The following is an 11,526-nucleotide window of genomic DNA, read 5'->3' as shown; positions in this document are numbered from 1 at the left end:
CCATGTGTCCTTTGTTTATCTTGCTGGCACACACTCGGCCTAAGTTTTTGGACTTTCTGGCTGGGTACCTGTTCTTGCATCTCTGAACCCCCAAACTGATTCTGGAAAGCTCTTTCCAGGATCAACTCAGCCAGACTGACTTTACATCCCTGGCTCTGAGTGCTATGTTTTGCATTCCCACTTTCAATGAACTACATTTGATAATACTCAATGGGTTTGGTTGATTGGTTGGTTATCTTCTTTTTCTTTACTCTGATACGAAGGATCCTCAGACCCTCTGCTGTGTGGACACAGTATATAGAAGGAAAGGTACAGCTCGTCGCCACCCCCTGACAATCAGCTTGGTCAGCTTTTAATTCCAGCACCAATTCTCCCCTTCTTCTTCCCTGGAAACAATCCACCAAGCGGCCTCTACTGCTAGCAGCTGCCTCACTCCACATTTCTCCAGATTTCCCTTCAATCTCTAGGACAGCCTTTGCAATTACCTGACAAATTGCCATTTTGTTATTCATTCTCAATAAAACTCCATTTCTGGAAAAAGCAGTGGTCTCACTCTGCTGCTCCCTGAATACTTTACAAAGACACTCCAATGCTTGACTAAATGATCTGAAGTCACTCATGCTGCGCTCCTTTGATATTGGAAGGAGTGCCAGTTTGTGGGCGAGATCCTGTGCTCCAGGAGAACAGAGCCAGGGGTACAGTGGGGAATGGTTCCCATTGCTCCCATTGAGCTAAATTCCCACCAGCCAGCTGTGTTCCAGAACACTGGTGGCACTGCGGTCTCTTGGGCTTGCCAATCAAAAGGTCAGCAGTTTGAATCCCCCACAATGGAGCGAGCTCCCATTGCTCTGTCCCAGTTCCTGCCAACCTAGCAGTTTGAAAGCACGCCAGTGCAAGTAGATAAATAGGTACCACTGTGGCGGGAAGGTAAATGGCATTTCCGTGCGCTCTGGTTTCCATCACGGTGTCCCGTTGCAGCAGAAGCAGTTTAGTCATGCTGGCCACATGACCCAGAAAGCTGTCTGTGGACAAACGCCGACTCCCTTGGCCTGAAAGCAAGATGAGCGCCACAACCCCATAGTCGCCTTTGACTGGACTTAACTATCCAGGGTCCTTTGCCTTTAATTTCTGGTATGGGAGAAATCGCTTGCTTGATAATAGACTATTCAGATGACCTGATGAAGATCCAACTATTGAGAGCTATCAGCAAATCTCCTAAAGAAAAGAAGTACTTGGCAACTTTACCAGAACTATAAAGGGAATCTTAATACATATTAATACAGCAGTACATCTGGCTCTGTTAACAGTCTTTGTACAGACCCCTCCTAGTCTTATGCTACCAATAAGCACTTCGTACTATGAACTTGCACATTCCAAAGCTGATGAATTAAATTTAATAGGAGATGCAAGGCTGTAGCCAAAAAAAACATTCCTGCATCTCCTTTTCCTTTCTCTCGTATAGAATCTAAGGATACTGAATGCAAGATAATATAGCATGAAGCTGTAAATTTCCCCATTACTCCTTCTTTCTTCCTTGGCTGACACTTGCACAGTTTTTTATTCCGATTCAAAACTGTTGCAGTTCCCAAAGGGAAGAGGCTCCAATACCTTAATCATTTTAGTCATCCTTTTCCATGGTCTCTTCTAAATCCTCAGCATCCTTGCTGAGACGGTCATCCAGCTGACCGCAATATTCTAAATCTGTAGGCACACCATAGGATAATGTAATAGCATGATGATACCTGTAATTATATATAATGCACAGTATATAACTATATTGGGTAATAGTCATAAAGGAAGTTAACACCAATGGGTGCTACCTATTTAATTTGCATGCAGACAATTAGATATATAGATGACTCATTAAGCTGTTATGTTAGCAACCAGATCATACCAGGAGGGCGAAAGCTCAATTTTTTAAATAAATATCCACATTACAGAACTGTTTCATATGCTAAATACATTGGTACCTCTGGTTACGGATTTAATCCATTTTGGGGTGCTGTGTGCACCCTGGAAAATCCGTAACTAGAGGCACCGCTTCTGTGCACACGTTTGGCGTGATAGAGTGCTTCTATGCACACACGCAACATGCAGAGTGCTTCTGCGCATGTGCATGACGCGCAGAGCGCTTCTGCGCATGTGGCGAAACCTGGAAGTATACACTTCTGAGTTTGCTACGGCCATAACCTGAAGATTCCGTAACCTTTAGGTTACGCAACACGAGGTACCACTGTAAATGGCATCCTGTGATGGCCTGGGAATCCGATTCAGAGGCTGAACTGGAGGAATCCCGGCCTGCACAGGAGTCCCTGCCTTCAGGGCTGGCTGAGCTGGGGCAGGGCCTTGAATCCGAAGCGCCTGCACCTGTGCCGGATCCTCAGGAGCAGACACCAGATGAATCTACTCTGGCTCCGGAGGTGATTGAGGTGCGCCTCTCCCAGCCCTGTCAGGGGAAGGTGAGCCTCCCCCTGGGTCCGGTAACCCTCCAGCCTCTCCTGAGCTGCAGAGGCTCAGGGCAGAGAGGCGGAGGGAACTGGTTTCTCCCAGGAGGAGTGCTCACCTTAAGGCCAGGAGAGGCGGGTCACCTGGGGGCCAGGACCGCCCCTGGCCTCAGAGAAGATAAAGGCCATTCAGCCTGGTCCCAGGTTGCGGGAGCAACGTCATTGAAGTCCTGTTTCAGCCAGCACCCAGACCTGTTCTTCCAGAGTTCCCGTCCTTGCCCGGCTCCTCGCTTTGGACCCCGCTTCGCCCTTGGAGGACAGTCTCCAGACCCTTGACCCAGGCCCCTGACCACGCCTCGCGGTAACCTCCCCCCGGGACCAGCACACATCCATAGTTGCGCAACGTTTTGTTTCTCTGCCCCGCTTATAAATCCCTGGAGTGGAGCGGAGTGAAGCCAACTCATTTTCAGTCCACTCACCTAGCCTTGCCCCCAGCGCTGCCGCGGATTGGCTCATTTGAATGGGGGTTTGGCGGGAACCCCAATGGTCTGTGGCGCCGGGACGGCAGGCCAGCTCCAACAAACCTGGCATGTCTGAAGGGGCATCGGAGGTGCTGCGCGCTGGTTCGCAAATGGCGCCCACAGTCAGAGGTGTGAGCGGTTATTGTCTACTTTCACATAAACAAATTCTGTTAGCTTTACCACTGAATGAAATATAACTATTAATCCATTCCTTTAATGTTGGGATGCTAGATATTTTATTTATTTCTATTTATTAAATGCATTTATAGACAAGCCTTAATTTTTAAAAAAATTCCCAGAGTGATTCAGCAATCACACAGTTCATAACAGACAAAAAGAAAACCATAAAACCGTCTTCAATCCTAAAACAGCAACAAGGGAACAATTCCATAGACTGCTCTACAGATCAAATCTGGTGACAACCTCAAGAAGGTCTGAAGGCCAGAATGAAAAGATATATTGGTGGCTGTAACAATTTTTGCCCCATTTGGTGGCTATAAACAGTTTTGCTGCCATTAAAGGTCTTACCCAGAGGCTTTGTAATTTTAAGGACATATTGTGTCTGAATAAAATCTAGAGTTTTCTCTCATCTGAAAGGTCCTCTAAATTCAAAGCATCTTCTAAGCCTTAGACAGAAACTCAAGAAAATCAACCGGTGGTGATTCCGGTTTCAAACTACATTAGTTGACGAACTGAATAAGCTACAATGGTGCAGAGACTGTTGAAATCCTTGGATATTTCCAAAGATTGATGGACCTGTCAGATGCAGTAATTCTAGGGAATTTCAAGTTATTACTGCATTGCATAACACGGGTGACATACAGCATCCTCACTGTGTGGATATATGTGGTCAATAGTTAAAATTTCATATGAACTTTGGAAAGCAAAGATTTCATCATGAGTGTGTCGCTTAATGCTTGATGCAGCAGCTAGAAGCAGCAAATATAGTGCAATCATAGAATGTGGCTTGCACAGATGGGTTCATCCACCTTTATCTTTGCTTCTAGGCATAGAAGAGCACTTTAAAGCTCTCTGCCTGAGCACTTTTCTTTTTCTGCCCTGGTGCTTTCCCCACAAAACCTAGCTCTTTGCTGCTGAATCACAGCCAACAGCAATCTGTTGAAACTCAAATTGCCCTTTGTGCCAATAAAATGGGTATAATAAAAGATTGGATCCAAAAGCTAACAGAATATACCAAATTATACGGTCTATCAGAAAAAATAAAGAATAAACCAAAACAGGAATTTGTTTCAAAATGGGATGTTTTCAAAGATTATTTGAAAAATAAATATAGCAGCTTAAATTCTGTTGCAGCATTCGAGGAACTTCAGTAATAGTTGCAAGGTAGATATAAGAAATTAGATATATTAAGAAAAAGTTTAATTATGATAGAAGTGTGTATTGGCAATAAGTAATATGAAATCGAAATATGGAATAGACGGGAGGTTGGGTCTTTAGTGTTAAGACCAATATATGTTTTATTGTTTGTTAAGAAAATTATGAGTCTATGGTTATTCCTGTGTGTAATTTGGTATTTGTGTTTTTTCGTTTTTTCTTGCTTTTTCTTTTTAAAAAGGGCATAATAATACAATATTCCATACTCAGCTCTAAAGATTACTAGGGTTAATTTTTAATCTTTTATTTCAAAGAACAAAGGAATAGAAACCAAAGAGAAGGCAGGGGGAGAAGGGAAGATGTGTCAAATGGAAAAGCAGTGTAATCTTTTCTCTTTTTTTCCGGTAGAGATGGCTATAAAAGGAGAGAAGCAAACAATAAGGAATTTTTTTTAAATACCTGTAAGAATAGCAACACTTCCTTGCCAATGTCTCTCTAATATATATATTTAAAAAATCATAAGATTGTCGCCACACTGCAGTTCACTTGGCCACAGACAGGTGGCACTGTGAGCTACCGCGTGATTAGCTGCTGAGCCAGTGGGCAGCCAAGCAGCCCAGGTGAGTAGAGGACAGGAGGAAGTATCCAGAGCAGAGAGATGCAGGAGAGAACCAGAGGATGGAGATCAAGTCAAACATATTGCTGTTTAACAGCTTGCTAAGGGAAATTATAATTAAAATTTGAAATTGTTCCTTGGTTGAAGATCCACCTCTGCATTCCCACACTACTGCTGCCATGACCAAACGGTACTATCCAGCAATCCCTACGGTAGCCACTTAATGTATCTCCCAAAAGGAGGACCGTGATTTACATGAAATCTGCATACAGTGGTACCTCGTGTTACAGATGGGACCCCGTTCCAGAGGCCGGTCCATAACGTGAAATGCCCGCAACTCGAAGCGCTGCGTCTCTGCAGGTGCATGGCGCGATTTAGCGCTTTGCACATGTGTGAACGGTGAAACCCGGAAGTAACCCGTTCTGGGTTGCCACAGGATGTAACACGAAAAGATGCAACATGAAGCAGACGCAACACAAGGTATGACTGTACGCTAATTTCCATGTACAACTACAAATGTAGAAATAATTTAATTGCTATCTATCATTGCAGTGGAAATATTGCACATCTCAGCTTAACTGAGACTAGATGACTTGTGCACCCATTCAGTCTGCTGTTCATTCGTGTGCTAACCGTCAATGGGCAACTTCAAGACCCTTCCTGGTCTGGCTGAAGGAATCATAGAACTGGGAGGGACCGTGAGGGTCATCTAGTCCAACCCCCTGCAATGCAGGAATCTTTTGCCCAAAGTGGGGCTTGAGCCCACAACTCTGAGATCTCATGCTCTACCAACTGAGCTATACCAGCACCATCCAGATTAAATGTAAAATCTGGACATGGACTGGACAGACCTTCAAGTAGAGGGCATCCTCAAACAGAGGATTGTCCTCTATAAGGTGGGGCACATGGTCACCTGGTGTACCCCAATCCCAGCTTCTACTTTCAGCAGTCCCCATTTCCCGCTTTCCACTGCTGGCTCATTACCATCATGCTAAAGTAAAGGTAAAGGGATCCCTGACCATTAGGTCCAGTCGTGACCAACTCTGGTGTTGCGGCACTCATCTCGCTTTATTGGCCGAGGGAGCCAGCGTACAGCTTCCGGGTCATGTGGCCAGCATGACTAAGCTGCTTCTGGTAAACCAGAGCAGCGCACGGAAACGCCGTTTACCTTCCCACCGGAGCGGTACCTATTTATCTACTTGCACTTTGATGTGCTTTCGAACTGCTAGGTTGGCAGGAGCAGGGACCGAGCAACGGGAGCTCACCCCGTCATGGGGATTCAAACCGCTGACATTCTGATAGGCAAGTCCTAGGCTCTGTGGTTTAACCCACAGCGCCACCCGCGTCCCTAGACCATCATGCTAGAAACACTCTTAAAGGCTTTATACCCAAGTGGCCACTTCACGGCTCACAACTCATATGCAGCCCCCAAGCAAGGTCACATCCAGTGTTCGAGTAGTTCAATAAAAATGAAAAATCAGGGTTTTTTTAAACCTTGTTTTATTTTACTAAATAAAAACACTTTATACGGCACAAATAAACCAAAAATTCAGATTCTCTGGTCACAGAAATCCAGACTCCCCCTGTGCGAAAGGAATGAAGGATGCCAGAAAACAGACACGCCCAAACGCTGCAATGTGAGTGTGCAATAAATCTTGTGACTCCAAAGGTGCAGAAGGTCAATGCATGCAAAAACAGAAGGGGTGGGAATACATGTGCATAAAGAGGAGCTGTGTTCTTTCTTGCTGACTCATCAAGGCCTAAAGCCAACAGGCAAACCAGATCGGGGGGCGTTTCTTCGTGGAAGCGGCACTGCTATCTAATCGGTGCCAGAACTGTTTATCTGCATGGATTAAGAGTATACAGAGCTTGTCAGGAGTTTTAAGAAGGTCATCTGACTAATCCCACAGTTTGGATACATTTGGGGTTTATTTTAGAGTATCAGTGACCAAAGCATTTTCTAGATGGTGTGGGAGGCTTCTTTCACATGGAGGAGAGAGAGAGAGAGATGAAAAACATGCGCTGTTTATGCACTAGAAAATTGGTAAAAGTGAAAACTGGTTTAATAGTCATTTAAGGTAAAAGGACCCCTGGGTGGTTAAGTCCAGTCAAAGGCGACTACAGTCATACCTCATGTTGCGTCCGCTTCAGGTTACATCTTTCAAGTTGCGTCCCACGACAACCCGGAAGTACTTAATGTTACTTCCGGGTTTCGCCACTCGGGCATGCACAGAAGCGCTAAATCACGCTGCACACGTGTGCGGACGCATTGCTTCTGGATGTGAACGCTTTGAGTTCTGGACACGCCTCTGGGATGGATTACGTCCGCAACTCAAGGTTCCACTGTATGGGCTTGCAGCGCTCATCTTGCTTTCAGGCCGAGGGAGCCGGCGTTTGTCCACAGATAGCTTTCCAGGTCATGTGACCAGCATGACTAAACCGCTACTGGTGCAACGAAACACCATGATGGAAACCAGAGCACACAGAAATGCCATTTACCTTCCCACCACAGCAGTAAGCATTCATCTACTTGCGCTGGCATGCTTTCGAACTGCTAGGTTGGCAGGAGGTGGGACAGAGCAATGGGAGCTCACCCTGTCGCAGGGATTCGAACCGCCGACCTTCTGATTGGCAAGCCCAAGAGGCTCAATGATTTAGACCACAGCGCTACCCGCTAAGCTAATGAAATTTGCCCCACATACAGGTCTTACTCTGCGCATGCCCAGATTGGTGCCAAATTGGTTGTGGCCTGCGCGTCACCACAGCGAGAGCACTGTGAGGTGTTGTTATGCAGGCTGTGAAACAATTTGTATGAAATATGGTGAATGTTTGCTCAGGACTGCACTTTGCAGTGTAGCTTTGTATGCTAGGGAAAAAGGAAGGAAGGAAGGAAGGAAGGAAGGAAGGAAGGAAGGAAGGAAGGAAGGAAGGGGAAATTGCAGGAGACCTGGTGCCAAAGATTGAGAGCTTAGGCCCCTGTAACAATGCCCTTGCATCAGATCCCAGCTTAGTTTTTCTACATTTTTCCCAACGCAGCAGAAAACATTGCTCTTCCACAGAACACCACAGAAAAAGAACAGATGTTATAGGATACCCTTGACATCCCAACGGTTCTCCGTTGGGAAAACCCCCTGCCACTGTTGACTCTTTGCCAACAGTGAATCATCAGAAATGGAATACCTGAGGTAAGCTTTGACTAAAAAATGCGGCTTAGCAAAGACTAATGGATAAGTCAAGGCCTGATTATTAACTAGCTGCACTGTTATTCTTGCCTGGCCACCGGCATGTTTCCTCCGCAGCTGTTGGGTTTCGCACATCTTTTCCACGCCGTGCCTTCATGCATCTCTGCCTGCGCTCTGTGTCCCCCTGTGAGACTCACTACGGTGTAGCAGATGCATTAATATTTTTTCCCCTTGCGGAGTCTAGACAGTTGTCTGCACACGATCAGACAATGTGACCGTACAGAGAAGTCTAGGGGTGCGGGGAGGCTCTGTGAACAGCAGACAACTGCAAAAACAAAGCCAGCGAGTGCAAAATGCCCACATCTCCTGACAAGCAACCGTCTCTCCACACATGAGGACTACAGGGGAAGATACTGATTATTAAAAAATAAAAAAAATCCAAAAGCATCCTCACAGAATCAGTTTTGTTACAGCTCCATTGGAGAGCTGTTTTCACTGCCAGAGAGCATTCAGGGAGGAGTCATAAGCATGCATCTCCCAAAGCATGCGTGCTGTACCTGAAATGTCATTCCTTGCCACTGCATGCTCCATGCTGTTCAGGCACATCAGCAAAACAACAACAAACCTATGATTACATGAAACATAATAAATACACAAGACGTAACCGGCTGTACTTCTGAATAAATAAGGTATACTATTCATTGTACCAGATTGTAGATTTCAACGGAAGTCTCATAAATTTCAACGAAAAAGCAGAAGATCCAGTGGATCAGTTCATTTTCTAGTCAGTTCATGCATAAGATCCATACATGCAGTGGCGTAGCGTGGGGGGTGCAGGGGGGGCCGGCCGCACCGGGCACAACATCTGGGGGTTAGGGTTAGGGGGCGCAAATCCACAGGTTAGGGGGCGCAAATTACTTGCCTTGCCCCGGGTGCTGACAACCCACGCTACGCCACTGCATACATGTATAAGTATCTATTCCACCTGTCTGTTCATAGAGTCCAATAATCCACATGAAGTGTTGTTACAGTTCCACAGAATCTTTTCACAGAGTCTAAGACAAGGATTTCCAGAATATTAGCCTTGTTTGGCCATCCTAGGCTTCATCAGTAGTACAGGCTCTAGGTAATGCAAATAAATACAATATCGTAATCTCACACATTTTTCAGCAAAAATGATATTAAAAAAACCTTAAACTACTGTACATACCATATGTAATGTTACAGGATAGTGGATCTTATTGCATAATAGTGGGCTGGCATTTTGATGATGGGTGTGAAAAACTCACGTATATGAGTAGCACTGATTCCACAACAAACATTTGTCTGGAAGCATCCACATACAGTGGTACCTCGGGTTAAGTACTTAATTCATTCCGGAGGTCCGTTCTTAACCTGAAACTGTTCTTAACCTGAAGCACCCTTTAGCTAATGGGGCTTCTTGCTGCCGCCGCGCCGCTGGAGCACAATTTCTGTTCTCATCCTGAAGCAAAGTTCTTAACCTGAAGCACTATTTCTGGGTTAGTGGAGTCTGTAACCTGAAGCGTATGTAACCTGAATCATATGTAACCTGAGGTACCACTGTACAACTTTATCTTCTAATGGATAGAGAATGCACCTTGCTCCTTGTTGTTTATGTCTTGGTATTATGAGGAGCATTGCTAGGAAATTAGTCCCCCCCCCCTTTCATGGAACACCACTCGCTTTCCCAGCATGCAACCTGGAAGGGGAGCCCTAGTTGGGGAGTCCTCTGTGGATAAGCTTCTGATTTCACCAGCTGTTCCCATTATGTCAAGAGACACGTCCCCAGGAAAACAGCTGGCATGGACAATATCTTCAGTGCCTGAGTAGGCATGGGAGAAATGCTGCTAATTATTATTCCTAGGATTCCCAAGAACATGTGAAACACTCGCTCTGCACTCTAACAGAATACATAGGATCTCGTCTGCTGCTTTTGGCCTCAGCCTCATATGTCTTAAAAAGTCCAGTGACATATGAGAGACATGTTGTCTCCAATTCAACTATCTCCGGCTTGCTGCAAGTCACCACCCACCTTCCAGCAGTGAATTGGCTGCTAACTTCCTTCTAAGAAGCTGGGGTCTCAGCAAGCAAACACCACCCCTGATGTGGGAATTATCCAGGCAAGAGTTGTGAGCTCAGCAAAGCCTGTAACCTAAACCTTCCACCAAGGTCTGACATCACCATGTTAAGAAGCTGTCCGGCTTCCTAGCAGAGGGCTGGTCTGAAGACTAACTCCTTGCCGAGTGACTCCACTGGCTACTGCTCACACTTCTGAGTAAACATAGGTAGGATCAGGGCCAGATGACACATATTCAGAAGTTAAGATAACCCTTCCTTTCTGTCTCCCTCTTTCTAGTTTTTTTTTTACCCAGAAAGAGGCAGGATACATTTAAAAAATAAATGAAACTTCCCACTCAGCATGGTCTAAGTAAAATATTTAGAATCTGCTGGGTGGTAAATTATAAAAAGGGACAACTTGTGATTTGTTATGTGTCGTAAATATAGCAGGGCGGGGATTAAAAATTTAATTGCATTTATACTTTGGGATAAATAACTGTGCCACAATGATTCCCTAATTAACATCATTTTTCTTAGCTCTATTTGAGACCTCACGTAATTTTTAACTAGTGCTTTTGTACTGAAATAATTTCTGATTAAGAACATATGGAGATGGCTCCTGGGAGCCAGAAAAACTAAGTTCTATTCCAGACTTTCCTACAAGCTCACTATGGCTTAGTTTACATTTCTCTTGCAACTATATTTGTGCAACAACAAAGGTTTAGTGCATGTTTTATCCAGACTTCAAGGTGGTATAGGTAGCTCAGGCCTCTGGTTGACCATTCCATTGCTTGGCAAATTTCTGGTCAATAGTCTAGACTAGGTGGCTTTCATTTCCTTAATGGTTCAGATGTAGTTGGCAGGGACGCCAACCATCAGGGGCTCTGGGTGGCCAAGTACTATGGCTTTTTTTGGCAGGAAGTCACCTGAACTCAGTTCCGGCACTTCTCAGGTGGGGACCATTGCCATTATACAAGAACAAAGGAGGCGTTCATGGTGAGTTCTGGCACCTCTTTTTTTAGATAGATTAGATGATAGAGATGATAGATATAGATAGAGATAGATATAGATAGATAGATAGATAGATAGATAGATAGATAGATGATAGATAGATAGATAGATAGATAGATAGATAGATATAGATAGAGACGCGGGTGGCGCTGTGGGTTAAACCACAGAGCCGAGGACTTGCCGATCAGAAGGTCGGCAGTTCGAATCCCCGCGACGGGGTGAGCGCCCATTGCTCGGTCCCTGCTCCTGCCAACATAGCAGTTCGAAACTACATCAAAGTGCAGGTAGATAAATAGGTACCGCTCTGGTGGGAAGGTAAATGGCGTTTACGTGTGCTG

The sequence above is a fragment of the Podarcis tiliguerta genome (genome assembly GCF_965153285.1).
Source record: "Podarcis tiliguerta genome assembly, chromosome: 2".
Lineage (NCBI taxonomy): Eukaryota > Metazoa > Chordata > Lepidosauria > Squamata > Lacertidae > Podarcis > Podarcis tiliguerta.
This window is presented reverse-complemented; position numbering follows the sequence as displayed.